Source organism: Euprymna scolopes, chromosome 30 (assembly GCF_053919585.1).
Source record: "Euprymna scolopes isolate OS-2025 chromosome 30, ASM5391958v1, whole genome shotgun sequence".
Lineage (NCBI taxonomy): Eukaryota > Metazoa > Mollusca > Cephalopoda > Sepiida > Sepiolidae > Euprymna > Euprymna scolopes.
This window is the reverse complement of record NC_136511.1, coordinates 4,358,166-4,374,304: the sequence shown is the minus strand read 5'-3', so window position 1 is coordinate 4,374,304 and position 16,139 is coordinate 4,358,166. Positions and strand designations below refer to the sequence as shown.

Here is a 16,139-nt window from a genome sequence, read left to right as displayed (position 1 = left end):
TGGTTATAGGTGGAACATTTTTTTTATTTAATTCTTTATTATTATTTGTTTATTTATTTAATGTTTGTTGTTAGTGTTTATTTGGTTTTGAATAGGTGGGTTAGCTTAAATCAAAACAAATTTTCCTTTATATTGGTTTATGTTACTTCAGTTAACTATTTTTTATCATTTTTTTATATATATATTGCTGTTTTTTACTTATTTATTTAATTTCTTTTTTTATATATAATTTATATGGGAGGGGGCTAGTAGTAAGGCCCTTTCTGGACTGTGAGTTAGTGTATGAGCGGTGTGCAGTGGTATACTCGTTCTAATGGGTTAGGGTTGTAATGGTAAGTCTTTGGTGGGAGCCGATGTAAAGTTATATAATGAATGATGATCCGAGCTCCAGTCTGTTGTTGAGTGCTGGCCGTAATTTGGATATTAGTAATGATTCCTTTATGCGAAGATTCCCAAATTGCGTTCTGTCGTTAAAATATCGACCTTAATATATTGGTGTTTCTGCAGGTGTTGAGGTGTTTGTGGAATGATGATGCTTGTGTTTGTGTGTGCTCCTTCATTCTTATGTGTAGGGGTCTCGTGGTGCTGCCCACGTAGAATTTTCCGCAGGCAGAGCATTATAGTTTGTAGACTACATGTGTGCGGTGGCAGATGGTAGCGGGGTATACGGGGCAATTTGTCATTGTGCATGGGTTCTCGTTGTGCTTGCGTTTAGAAAGTTGCTGTCTAAGGGATGGTCCGGAGTGGGCTAGTTGCATATTGAGACTCTCCCTTCTGATAGCCATGCGGATAGCCGTTGTGATCTTGTCGCTTAGATGGGGCATTTTAAGGAAGCAGGTATTCGTAGGGAAGCGTCTTACACGTTTTTTTGTGTTCCAGAGGTGTTTAATGACAGTGTTGGGGTATCCGTTTTTCTCTAGGACCTGGTGGAACTGTTTTGTGCACTCTGTCTTGTCTTTTGGCTTACTGCACTTGTTTTGAATGCGGATGATTTCATTCCTTGCATATCCGATAATGGCCTTAGTAGGAAGGGCCGACTTGTAGTGTACAAATATACTTTGGCTGGCTGCTTTTCGATAGAATTTAGTAATGACGGTCCCCTCGTCTGATATGTTGAAGTTGAAATCTAGGAGTGATAGGGATTCTTCATCGCTGGGGTGTTCGATGGTGAATTCTATGTGTGGGTCGGCATCGGAGAATATGGTGTAGATGTTCTCAGCATCGGCGCGTGATGATGTAACATATCTCGACCGAGTTGCATGTGTTGAGGGCTCGGTGTTCTAGCCTGTCCATGTACGAGATGGCCAGTATTCCTGAGAGACTTGAACCCATAGGCACTCCTGTAATTTTTCTGTATGTTTGGCGTTGGTAGGTGAAGTATGCGTTGTCTACTATTATAAGTAAGAGTTTGTGGATGTCTAAGAGAGTGAGGCCGAAGCAGTGTAAGTTGTAGGAGGAGATGTGGTCAGTGATTAGATCTACTGCTGGGTGTGCAGGTACTGTGTTGTAGAGGCCAACTACATCGAGGCTAAAGGCGTATTTACCTTGTTTTAGTTGGAGGGTGTTTAGACGGTGTTTTAGTTGGAGGGTGTTTAGACGGTGTCGGTGTCGGAACTGATGACGTGTCCGGGGAAGGAGGAGAGTAAGGGTTTAAGTAGTTGAGAAAGTAGCCAAGAGATTTTATATAAGGGTCCTTATGCTTGAAACTATTGGTCTAATGTGCTGACTTTTGTGTGTTTTGATGGGGTGGTAAAAAGTGGGGAGTCTGCTATTTTTAGTAGTGAAGTTCTGTTTGTATTTGTTGTGGAGTTTTCTAGTTCTGCATATGTCGGCCCATGCGGTGTTGATGTTGTTTTCGATATGTGTGAATGTAAGACATATACGCCCACCTTACACTCACACACCTAGGCAACGACACCTTATACATCCCAACTACTGACTTTTCAATCGAATTATCATACAACTTTACCACTAATTACCTATGTTCACTTAATATTTTACTAATGCTATTCATTAATTTTTAAAATTAAATTTCTTTTTACCTTTATTTAATTTAAATTATTTTTTATAATCCGGACTAATTAACTGAGCCTTCAGCTACATTGTTTCGATTCTATGTAAGTTTCATATCTGGAATCTTGCTTTGTTTATTTACAAAAATATCGGCTAACCTATTTATGTAATATCAATTAGCGGTTTTTGTTTAAAACTTATTCCTTAAGGAAAAAAGTTTAACATTATTCAATATTCAGTGCAGTCTCATTCTTCATGTTAAATTAAGGATTTCAATTTAATTACTAATATTGTTTTTTTAAAATTTATATTGTTAATCTTTGTTAAGCTATTTTATTGAACTAAAAACAGTTTTAACTATTTCACCATCAATATAACTAAAAACTAAAATTGTGTTTCTAATTTTCAAACAATATTGCTTATTTTTGTTAAGCTTTTTTATAGATCTAAATTTCTTATCTAATAATCCATTTTCTTTATTTCTATGTATGTGATACTAGTGTACAATATAAGATTCCAGATTTGCTTGCTTAATTTGAATCATTTATCACGTCTATTTTACTCAATTTTTAGCTATTTAACTCCATTTTAACTCTGGCCTTACACTCAAGAACCTTTCTTTTCACCATAGCCTTTTTTCTCAGCTACGTTTTAGACGTGATAGCAAAAATCTATTCCTATAAAGACACCCCTGCATAGCATCCAGTCCTTTATTTAATATTTCTTCGTTAGAATTCACTATGTAGAAGGCTTCCAGTAAGCAAAGAGTGCATCTTTTTGATTTACCAAGCCTATACTTCTTAACCTTATCTACTATTGACCATTGTAATTCAAAATCTTTTTGTTTTTATGAAGTTCCCTAACCCAATCACCTAATGCGGTTGTGTTCCTCTTTTTACGTCGAATTTGATTCTTGTACCATCCCCCTTCTATCATTAACATCTTCTCTATTAGTTTCATTCCCGGGTCCATTTTTGAAGGATACAACATGGTTTCTGAATCTTTCCGTGGCTCCAACATATACCTTCTTAATATCATCAGCGTTAATCCCACAGTTGTACACTATTTCTGAGGTTAAGCATTTTTCACCCAACGGACAATTACCGGGTATTCTGCAATTACAGTTTTTCTCTAAAACCCGTTCATCCGATAGTGACTTGTTATTATTTCTTATTTTGCTTATTTTCCTGTTATTAGAGTTTTATAGTGTTGGCCAAGTTGGCAGAGGTGAAGAAAGATAGTTTTACGGAGTTCCTATTAATTATTTTTCTTAATTTATTCTCAGGTGGGAAATTTTTTATCAATTATTCTGTAAAATTCCTAAGGAATATTGTTATGGATATGCTCGCTAAACGGTGGATTAAACCAAACCTGTTTCTTGCGTCTGTTTCTCTTATTCCTAGTACCCACCTCATCATTACCTGTTTCATTGCTATTATTACTCTCTATGTTTTCAGTCCTTTGATCCTTGTTATTGTATCCATTATGAATCTTTGGTTTTTGTTTTGCTCTCATTGCCATGTTACGACATAATGTTTGAATTTGTCCGAATAGTATTGAAACAATTGTAACTAACGAGGAAATACACTATTTGTTGTTATCAATCTATTCCTTGACGTCTTGATTTTGTAAAAACAATATATGAATTATCAATTATGAAATATGATAATTTTGTAGCTTACAGTTTAAGTCATCTCTTTTTGACTTAAAATTTATTGGTATATGAACGATTACCGAATTTTCAATTATAATAAACCCGGTAAAATTCGGAATACTATAAATGAGACTATCCACACACACACACACACACACACACACACATACACACACACACACACATACATATATATATATATACATATGCATATGATAATTGCAACGACTTGTCAGACGAGTTCCACTCCCTCAGACACGTAGTCCATGAGCCCAAAAATGACTTCCATCGCCACAGGATCATTTTAATAGACAAATGATGATGTTACAGAGTATTAGCTTTGTACGACAGCTTAGTCTCTCTCTCGGTTCAAAATGTTGAGATCCAGCAACAAGCAAGAACAAGATAGCCAGCAACAAGTTAAACTGCAGACCAGCTTAATGCGGGTACTGGTCTCCCGCTTTATGTTTTTTTTAAATCAGAGATTTGCTTCCCCTAGAAAAGTTGCCTTCACCACGGCTTACGGGAGCCCTCTCTACTCCAACACACACATACATACACACAAACACACACGGTGCTAGTTGGCCGTTGACTCCGAAAAAGGGTTCATTCGCCCTTTGGAAGTCTTGTTTTTAATTCTTCAGGGAGACTAGCCATCCTCCTTACTACACAAGTCTGGTGGGGGAACCAGTTTAATCGCCGGTGATCCGACCATGAGGCAGGTAGTACTGGGTTACATGGTACCAGTAGCTTATGACATTACTTTACATATATATATATATATATATATATATATATATATATATATATACACACACACACACACACACACACATATATATATATATATATATATATATATATATATATACATGGATAGTACACGCGTGGTATAGTCAACAATCTTTGGTGTATGTGCGTCGGTTTACTTTGTTCTTGTTAGTGCGTGTGAGTGGGTAGTAATTCATTTTTGTCCGCTTGACTCTTGCTAGCGTCTAGAAATGTGTGCGCGTGATGCAGAAAGCTCGTACATGAGCCTTTGTGTCCTTTCATTGGCTGTAAATGCTTTGAGTTCACATATTACTGTGAAATTTCACTTGGATTTGGCCATGATGAGAAAAGTGTATTACGCTTAACTGCGCTGCTCTTACGAGAACCGATGTTTCACTGTCACCATGATGAAAAATATTTTTCTTTTAATAAATATTTGAACGTGGTGATCTGAGTTCTGGGAAGAGTGCATTATGATTATGATGATGATGATGATGATGCTCCTGATCTTGCGGATGCTGCTGCTGATGTTCATTTCGATGTCGTTATTGATGGTGATGATGATTTGTTTATTTTTCATTAGGAACCTTTGTGATAAATATTGTTTTCATTTTATTAGACAGAAAACAATTGATTTCAAAAGCGTGAATGTTTATCAGTTTATGAGCCGAACGGTGGCCGTCACATTCACAAAAGGCGATTTCATCGCTTAAATTACTTTGTAAATGTTCTTTCACGCGTAGAAAAGCAATCGCTGCTTCGAAATGAATTCACTAATTATCTTGAAAATAATTCTCAAATAAAGAAAGTTAATTTAAAAGAGATTTCTTTCTTTTGAATAGGATTAACGTTTTTGTTTTCACTTTTTCCTTCTGCTATAGAAAATGATCTGATTAAAAAAAAAAAAACGATGCCATCGTCTAAATTAATCTCTTTTAAAAAGTGCGATGAAAGTACATTTACATAAGGGGTAATTTTATTAATGTAAATATTTGTTATAGCATTATTTGTTGCGAATGAAATGAAAATGTATTTTGAAATTAGTATGTTAGTGCGAACTATACATAATTTACATAGGAAATATTTCTATTCTAATGAATGGTTCAACGCAGTGATCTGAGTTACGGGAAGAGTAAATATGACATAAGGAGTGACTTTTGCTCCCTCTCCTTTTAAATATCATCGCGACTAATTCAATTACTGATTAGTACTAAATCTAAAATAAAGCAAATTGTTTCCGCATTTTATGTTCTCTGACATGGGCATTCTCATGAGTTCTCTGACCCTCACTATTTCCAAGCTAATCTAATATATAAAAAGGAAAATGTGTGCGTGTGTTTATGTCTCCCAAAAGCTTTCGACATACGCAACGAACACTGACAAAATCGGAATTGTTAGAAAGATCAATCCCTCGGACGACAAATATAAAAAAATTGTCCAAAAAGATTAATTCTTCGACTGTTATCTTTTTTCGTTTTTGTTCTATTCAATGATAGGATTCTAAAAAACTTCTGATACAATAATCCATAGAAGGTCGGAGGTATATTAACCCTCATTAATATCTACTCGCATTTTTACTTCAAATTCAGGATTGAGTACGTAATTTCGAACTAAACTCAGTATGTTGTTCATGAGAGGTAGAGTGTTCTCGTTCCATCAGCCACGACTTTTAAAAAAGTTTTAAGCAAATGATATTCTTATTATGGTCTATATTGACGATTGGACAATCAACCTTCAACAGATTTTGCGGTAAAACTGATTATTATTACTTTATTATTACAGGTCAATTCAGTTCGAAATTCTGTACGTTTTCTCGAATTCGACATAAAGACTCCGATGTTTGAAAATACTGGCTCGAAGAAGGTCGAAGATTATATCAGCCGATATGTGATAACAGCGTCAAAAGTAGTCGGAATAATCGCAATAATGTTCAATCCTCAGCTTTAAAATCCCGAAACAAAATAAATATACAGTAGAAACCCTGGGAAATGGCATTAAAAATTAGTAACACAATACAGTACAGTATATAATACATATGTATATAATCAAATAAGATTATCAATAACCCCGTAAGGCGGGGAAAATACCGTAACCAGGGGCCAGTAAAAGATCGAATTTCACATCGTTACTTGAAAAAAAAAACGTATACTAAGGCAACCGTATCCCGGGGGTTTTCTGTACTTTATGCCAACTGAGGAGATTTTTCATTTGCAACGATGTTATGTGCAAAGCTTTATGACCTTTAAATAATGATGAATGCCATTTTTGAATAAACGCAAATAACACAACTGAAAAAACTTTATCACAAATGAGATATCTGATAACATGACCTTCAAATCTATACGTTAGTCGTTGTATAAACGTTTTTTTTTTATCCAAGGATAAAATTTTAAACAAAATCCTATAACAAATTCCAATAATTTTTTGTCAATCCCACAGCGGTATTTATTTCATACTAGTGTATACCATAGTGTGTACACCAGCTATTTATAAAAATATCCATAAAAATCTATTTCCGCCAGTAATTCAATTTGCTGTGTTACAAGTCTATTAATTACTAATATATCAAACGTAAACACAATCCAACCGTCATGTATTAAATACGCTTACACCTTTTTTTTCTTTTTAAATAAAAAGTTTGGTTGAGACTAACACTTTTGGAGTAGAAAATTATGATGATGTGGACAATTTCACATATTATTTCACAATAAAATCGACGACGAATCAAACGTAAACACAATCCAACCGTCATGGATTAAAGACGCTTACACTTTTTTAATATATATATACATATATATATATATATATATATATATATATATATATATATATATATATATATATATATATACGTACATATATATATACATATATATACATATATATCTATACATATATATATATACATATATATACATATATATCTATACATATATATATATACATACATATATATACATATATATATACATATATACATATATATACACATATATACATATATATATACATATATACATACATATATATACATATATATACATACATATATATACATATACATACATATATATACATATATATATACATATATACATATGCATATATATACATATACACATATATATATACATATATATACATACATATATATACATACATATATATACATACATAGATATACATACATATACATATATATATGCATATATATGTATATATATGTATATATATGCATATGTATGTATATATATATATATATATATATATATAGCTATCCACATACAGTACTGTTTCTCTGTATCACAGCTCATCAGTTCGGCTAGACTAGCAACTACCTCAAGCCCGGATTGAAACTCAACCGCCTATTCGACAGTCAGCGCTTCTCACCGTTGCACTATTTGGCTGATGCTGCTAGGATGGGTATGGCAAATTCCAATGTGTAAACATTGTCCAAACGCCTAAGCTCTATTTGCTTACATAAAGAGCATTGCTTTTTCCGCTATGTAGTTAGTCTTTTATAGAAAAAGAAATCCAGCAGAGTGCTCAATTATAAGGAAAATCCAAAAATAAGAGGGTATTTATATTTTGTTTATAGAAAGTTTTTAGATGATACAATTCATTGGTACCGTCGGTTTCAAACCCGATGATTAGGACCGTTTTAGATACCCATATCAAGCTCTCGGCAGCCAATACTCATGTATTTTATAACCGGAAGTGGAAATATATATATATATATATATATATATATATATATATATATATATATACATCACGAGTTCACGTTTAACTCTCGTTTTGCGAAATCTCTCTTTTTTATTTATCGGATGGTGATAATTTTATTAACTTTAAAATTAAATTGTATTAAATTTAAAATTTAATTTCAATTAAATATTTTTTATGTTAAGTGCCTTTAATATTAAACTCAAAATTTATTTTAAACAATTTTTAAAAAATTGATTAAAAAATTTTTTTTTCAAAATTTAAAACTTAAAATTTATCTCAATGTTGATTAAAACGTAAAATTCCATTTAATTATATTGAAATGCGTTTAAAAATTAATTTAAAAATTTAAACTCTTTCAAGGTTTTGTTGGGGGTGGGGCCACCCATCTAGCCTAAGAGATTTTCATAGTATATTAACCACAATACTATTGTATTTTCCCTATAGTTTTAAAATTGAAATAGATTGTAAATTATATTTATAAAGTATGGGTTTTAAAAAATTATATAATACAATAATTTAAAATCTTAATAAAAATAATTTAAAATTACAATTAAATCCAATCTTACAAATTAAACTCAATTTTAGAATATAAAAGTTAACTAAAAGGTACGTTTTTTATGTACATAAATATTTAGGTTTTGTCTTTTTCACTGACCCAGTTTATAAGGAGTGCTTTCCTTCTATGTATACAATTTTTCAAAGATTCACTCCTTACATTTAAGCATCTTACTTCTGGGCCATGAATTGTACGTAGGATGTGGCACTTTTCCGCATTACGGAGAGAGCATTGACTTAATTCTGGGGCGTATGCTGGTTTATGCTCGATTTTTCTCCATTTTATGAAAAAAGGTGTACCTTATTTTTTAAGCTCCCAGACCCGGGTTGCTGATACTGTTTTTATCCTTGTTTTAACTCTAAAGGAGCTCATATGCGCATAGTATCGTTGTTTAAAGTGGCCTTGTGCCAATATTTATATATATATTATTTTTAAAATATAATTATCCACTGACACGTGTTTCGTCATCTACGACTCATCAGAATGGCTGAATCTAGCGAGATTCGAAATCGGGACCCCACGGTAATGAGACTAAACCCCTTACCACTGACCCATCTCGCACGACTGTTTGGATATATCGCGATTTACTTAGATGTTGTTTGTTTTGGTTTTAGTTTACTCTGATGAGTCGTAGACGACGAAACACGTGTCAGTGGATAATTATATTTTTAAAATAATATATACACCGCTCCCCATGTTGGGGTACCAAATTGGTTAAAGGGAAAATTATTCCCAACTCGCATTTAGGTAAAAATGCACTTTCGTAAATAATTGAATTCATTCAAAACATATCGCTAAAACCAAAACAAACAATAGGCGTACGCGAAGGGGTAGATGCCATGTGTAAAAAATGGAAGAAATTAAAAATCAGTCTTGAATAAGCCTTCTACAGGGAAGGATTAACTAATTTGGGAATATCAATGTCAACACTTACATGCAAGATTATAAAAACCCTATCGTCGTCATCTCCCCTAATGGTTATATACATGCAACCGAAAACGTTTGTGAATTTCATACTCACCTACTGAAGTTAGTGCAGCTTTGGATGAAAGGCAAGAGGGAGTGTATGTGTGTGTGTGTGTGTGTGTGTGTGTGTGTGTGTGAGAGAGAGAGAGAGAGAGAGAGAGAGAGAGAGAGAGAGAGAGAAAGAAAGAGATATAGAGTAAGAGAGAGGGAAAGAGAAGGACATTATTTATAGTGCTTGTCAGTAGACAAGTTTTGTAAATGTTTATAAGAGCGGGTTGTAAATAAATAATTAATTAAATAAATAACAGCGCAGAGAAAGTTTAGCAACGTCTCTTTTGTGAGAAGGGAATCGAAGGAAGCAGAAAACGATGTCGGCCACTAGATTTCGAAGTCGCTTTTTTACCCTGTCAGTGTAGAAAAGGGTGCATCTTAGGAGTTACTATTTACTTTGCTTTCTCCGGAAGGCAGAGTTTGTACACCGGGGTCGTTTTTTTTAATGTGAAGAAAAGGGACAAAAATAAAAAATTGTCTCAGTCATGAAGGATTTCTCCACTACGAACCGCGAATAAAAAATGAAAGTGTTGCATCAAAACAGATACTACACTTTGATTACATACTTTTTATTTACTCTGAAAAGTTTACAACAAAATAGTAATAAAAACAATTAAACGCAAGGGAGGGGGTGTCTATGATCATTGTACCTTTGCTAGGCTATGCTTTATCCTAGTTAAAGTTCTGATTCACCACAATACCTCAAGCACAATAAGGGTAGTCCTACCTAAAATCCCCAAATTATATTGCGTTTGATTTTTTCTCTTTTTCTTTAAATAAACAATAAAATAAATTGGTAAGCATAATATTTTATGAAAAGTCGTTTGTTTAATTTTATTTCACGACTTGAGATGGGGGAAAAAGTCCAAAAAATATTTAAAAAAAAGTGTTAGTGATACCCTCTTAACCCTCTCTAAGTGGTAGAATGCCCACTGTTTTCCGGTTTGGTGTTCACCCAAAACAAGCAAGTTGTTCTCTATATGGGACTGAAATTCTAGGCAGGATCAAAGAAACTAGGGTGGGGTATGTGAAGTTTCTCCAAATTTGCTTATGGGGGTAGCTGGAGACGAAAAAGAAAAGATCGGGGTGTGGGTATCTTTGGAGTCTCCTATCGGGGATAGAGGGGGCCATCCTACACACTTGTTTTAGGGGTCTGTAGTCCTGCAGAATCTGGAACCGTGTCCATCATGCTTAGATAAGGAACATGAACTTAACTTGGCACCTCTACCCACGCGCAATCTTTTCCGATCACATCTGATCTTTACCTTCAGCTGGTGCTTAAATAAGGGGGCCAGATCCTGATCAGCAAAAGATTCAACCCCGGCGCTTCTCTTGCATACTTTGATCTTGACCCGCAGGGTACGGTGGAGGATTGTGCCGGGAGTGAGACAGCTTCTCGGCAGGGGTAGAATGATCCAACCATTATTCCAACAACCTTGAAACAAATTTGGCCTTTTGGTCAAGATCAAAGTGTAGTATCTGTTCCGGCAGATGCTGCACTTAAGATAATTTGTACCAGTCAATGGAGGGGAAACCCTCTATACTGGGACAATTATTATTTTTGGTAACCAGAGTGCCCCCTTTTTTTTAGGGGAGCTGGTTTTTACCTCACATCAAAAACGGCCTTGTGCCTAATTTGCTCAGTGGGGGAGCAAATAAATACCATCTGTTCCGGCAGATACTGCAAGCTATGACTAGCTAGGACTAGCTATGACTAGCAAAGACCAGATGTGGGGGCAACCCCACATGCCTGACCATTAACCAGCTCCAATTTCCCACCTCTCGGGAGCTGGTCCCCTTTTTCCCTTCCCCCTCCCTTCACTCCTCACATTAAAAATTGGCCTTGTGCCTAATTTGCTCGGTGGGGGAGCAAATAAATACCATCTGTTCCGGCAGATGCTGCACTTAAGATGATTTGTACCGGTCAATGGAGGGGAAACCCTCTATACTGGGACAATTATTATTTTTGGTAACCAGAGTGACCCCTTTTAGGGGAGCTGGTTTTTACCTCACATTAAAAACGGCCTTGTGCCTAATTTGCTCAGTGGGGGAGCAAATAAATACCATCTGTTCCGGCAGATACTGCAAGCTATGACTAGCAAAGACCAGATGTGGGGGCAACCCCACATGCCTGACCTTTAACCAGCTCCCATTTCCCACCTCTCGGGAGCTGGTCCCCTTTTTTCCCTTCCTTCTCCCTTCACTCCTCACATTAAAAATTGGCCTTGTGCCTAATTTGCTCGGTGGGGGAGCAAATAAATACCATCTGTTCCGGCAGATACTGCAAGCAAAGACCAGGTATGTGGGGGCAACCCCACATACCTGACCTTTAACCAGCTCCCATTTCCCACCTCTCGGGACCTGGTCCCCTTTTTTCCTTCCCCCTCCCTTCACTCCTCACATTAAAAATTGCTAATTTGCTCGGTGGGGGAGCAAATAAATACCATCTGTTCCGGCAGATACTGCAAGCAAAGACCATATGTGGGGGCGACCCCACATATAAGACCTTGGTCAATGTAGGGGTAACCCTTCATACCAATTGTCACTATCCAGCTCCCCTACTCCCCGGGGAGCTAGTCCCCATTTCCCCTTCACTCTTCACATTAAAAATCGGCCTTGTGCCTAATTTGCTCGGTGGGGGAGCAAATAAATACCATCTGTTCCGGCAGATACTGCAAGCAAAGACCATATGTGAGGGCGACCCCACATATAAGACCTTGGTCAATGTTGGGGCAACCCTTCATACCAATTGTCATTATCCAGCTCCCCTACGCCCCGGGGAGCTGGTCCCCATTTCCCCTTCACTCCTCACATTAAAAATCGGCCTTGTGCCTAATTTGCTCGGTGGGGGAGCAAATAAATACCATCTGTTCTTCAGATGCTGCACTTCAATTTCTTGTTCTCTGTCAGTGGAGGAGAAATCCTTCACGACTGAGACAATTTTTATTTTTGTTCCTCTTCTCCACGTTAAAAAACGACCCTGGTGTCTAAGTCTGTCCCGTGGGGAGGCATTGTAAATAGGAACCTTGAAACAAATTTGATGTAAATCTTCCGTTTTAGGATTCAGCGACATATTCTAAAACGCACAACGCTAATGTTATTAAGAATAACTTAGACACATATTGTTGACGCATCGGCCTGGTTTTTTTCAACGTGCTGTCGTCGCCATCTTTAATTGTGTTACCGCATCGCCACAAAACAGCATCATAAAAAAAAATGCAATACAGTTCAGACCTCTGTTTAAATATATATCGAGCTAGCAGGACTATCCGGAAATCCCCGAGTCCACAGTCTCTTCCCATATTAAAATAGGTATTTTTTTAATGTGAGGGATGAAAATATATCTCTTAAGATCGCTACTGAAAGCGCCAAGTAAAATTAAAGATGCAATGCACCCTGAGCACTAATAAAACTAACGTTTTCTGGTACACCCTTTTAAAGAAATTACAATACTTCATAAACGTTCATATACTACATCCGGGGTTCATAATACTTCATAAATGTTCATATGCTACATCGGGGGTTTTCGTCATCGAATTCATTTCATAGATATACTTAAAAATATTATTTGATTCTTAAAAAAGTTCAATAATACAAATAGTCCTTGGACCTCCAAAAATTGGGTCATTTTTTTTTAAATTTTATATATTACTAGCCTGGGTGCCCGGCGTTGCCCGGGTGTTTAGAGGTGTGTTCAGCAAAAAAAAAAAAAAAAAAAAAAAAGTGGAAGTAGGCAGGCTCGAACCTGTACCGCAAGGGAGGGAAAGAAAGTGAAAAAAAAAAAAAACATGACGTCTTTGGTGTTGCTCCCATCGCCAAACCGGAAGTGACGTAGGTATAAACTGAGGCTAGTCAATCGAAAACAGGGGATGGGTTTCGAAAATATCGGCGAAAAAAGCGACCCTTCCCTGTTGGAAAAGTGCCCAGTTAAGGGTGAAGTAATGAATGTTTTTAGCAATTTTTCGATATTGTCGTCCGAAGGTCGCGTTTCAAAACGATACCGATCGCGTGAAAATCCGTTGCCTCTGTCGAAAGTTTAAAGCATACATACATACATACATACATACATAAATACATACACTTAAACAGACAAGTGAGATTTATACTATAAACTACTAGGGGCACCCGGCGTTTCCCGGTCGTAAAATGCACTTAAATATGATAATTTAATTTACGCAAATTTCGTACTTATTATAATAGAGTCAATTCTGTATTGGTTATTTCTTATTATATTGTACCCCGTCATGATTTCAAAAGTAAAAATAAAATATGATTTGAGTACCATTAGCTAGAATCGAAACCGAAACCAAAACTAATAATAGGGATCATTAAAAAATTACGGCGATCATTAAAAAAGAGAAAAGGGGAAGGACAGAAAAAGGTGGAAAAAATAGGAAGGAAGGCAAAGGAAAAGGAAAGAGCAGATTAGAAATACAGAGATACATATAAACATATGAGAAGTATATGTGAATATGAAAGAGAACTGAGTCAGAGATGACTTTTTTTTTTTTTTTTTTTTTACAAGGGAGTCACCACTTATCAAGGCCCAGAGGCCACTCAAGGATAAGGGTTAATAGGTATACATTAGTCATTGTGATTTTAGCATAGTAAACAGTGGGAATTTTGAAACTTGGATTACTTAGGGGGACGATTCAATTAGAACTTGTTCACATTGGACTTTTTCTTTTTTTTTTTTCATAGGTATCAACTCATTATCAAGGTCAAAGAGACCACTCAAGGATAAGGGTTAAAGAGTGTACAGTAGAAATTGGACAATATAGTAATCATTAGTAATGAAAATTTGTTAAATTTGATAACTTATATGGAACGGCTCATCAAGAACTTATTTACGTTAAACTTGAAGACAACCATATTGTAGTCAGCCGGAAAGCAGGAAAACGGAAGACAATTCCACAGGCGTGCAGTTCTAATAAAAAAGCTTTGTTCATGGAATCTACGTTTAGGTTTAGGCACAGATAAAGAGTGGGGGGGGGGAATTATTGATAGTGTTTACAGCTAGACGAGTGTTTCTTGTGAAAGTTTTGCGAGGGGGGACCATAGATTGAAGCTCAGTCGAACACTTTCCATGAAAATAACGATACATCAGAGACAAACTCGCAACATCTCTTCTGTGAGATAGAGGTTGCAAGGAAGAGAAAAGGACATCTCCTACGAGGCTACGAAGTCTATTTTGAACTCTATCAAGGCAGGCCAAGTCCTTTCTAGCAGCTCCTGCCCAGATGTGGCAACAATATTCCATCCTTGGACGTACCTGGCTCTTATATAGATAGAGAATTGCATCAGCAGTGAGATATCTACTGGATCGATAGAAAGATCCCACCATTTTTCCAGCGGCCTTGGCAACAGATTTGATGTACGTGTTCCATTTAAGATCAGGAGTAATGGTCAATCCCAGAAGCTTGTCAAAACTTGAGGCTTCCTGAAGACGAGAGCCATTCATTTCAATTGATGCCAGATGTGGATCAGAATGTTGATGATGTAAAGAGAGGAGCTTGGTTTTAGATGCATTAAAAGTAACCAGCCACTCCTTTCCCCATTGTACTACATGCTCAAGATCAGAGGAGAGAGAATTGGAGAGAACTTGGTCGTTTACTGTCTTAGATGTACTACCATAAATGGTAGTGTCGTCAGCATAAATGTCTACAAATGATGTAAGGATGTGATTTGGAAGATCATTAATGAAGATCATTAATGACTTTGTTGCAGGGTTCGAATCTCCCGAACGGCAATAATTGTGTCACCCTGCACTAATGATTCCCGAAATGATGAAACCCTAGCGTCTTTAGGTATTTAATAATTATTATAGTAAATAATTATGTCAGCCCCGTAAAGAACTTTGTTCTTATCGTTGGGCACTTTGTAGTTGAAATAAAGTCGATCACTTTAGCTCGCATGCACATATCATAATGTTATAAGCATTAGATCACCCTGGCAGACGTTAAGACATTTAAAAATAAATGTTTAAATTTCAACGATATTTCTCCTGCTTAAGAGTGGCCGAAATGATTTGTTCCTTGCTAATGGAGTCAGAGATAACTTCACCGCTCACTCATTTTTCGATCAAATTTCAAACAATTATTACAGTTTATAGATTATTACAGTTTATAGATTATTACAGTTTATAGATCACCTTCTCAGCTATATTGTAAAAAATATTTTCGTTGAGTAACACAAAATGTATGATGAATTTACTAGTATCTTAAAAAAACGTAAGGAGGTGAGCGACGTTTTTATAACTGGTTTCCATAGCAACAACGTCGCTTCAGCGTTTACTGTTACTACCAATTCACCGCTCCTGCGAAAAGAGAAGTAACAAGTAAAACAGAGAGAATGAAAGAATGAAAGGGAGATAATTGGGGGGATTTTATTGAAAGCAAACGA

General features: G+C 35.9%; 1 protein-coding gene across 3 annotated transcripts in view; it reads right to left on the bottom strand.

The window, feature by feature from the left end:
- LOC145254637 (dopamine beta-hydroxylase-like) overlaps positions 1-16,139 on the bottom strand; it is a 479,491-nt gene that overhangs the window by 301,563 nt on the left and 161,789 nt on the right. Inside the window, exon 1 of one of the 3 annotated variants that reach the window (XM_080113257.1) lies at positions 9,742-9,808. The exons of the other annotated variants lie outside the window; for them this stretch is intronic. The gene's annotated coding sequence lies outside the window, so the exon portion shown is untranslated. Of the gene's footprint in view, positions 1-9,741; positions 9,809-16,139 lie in introns of those variants that run through there. 3 annotated transcript variants of the gene reach the window in all.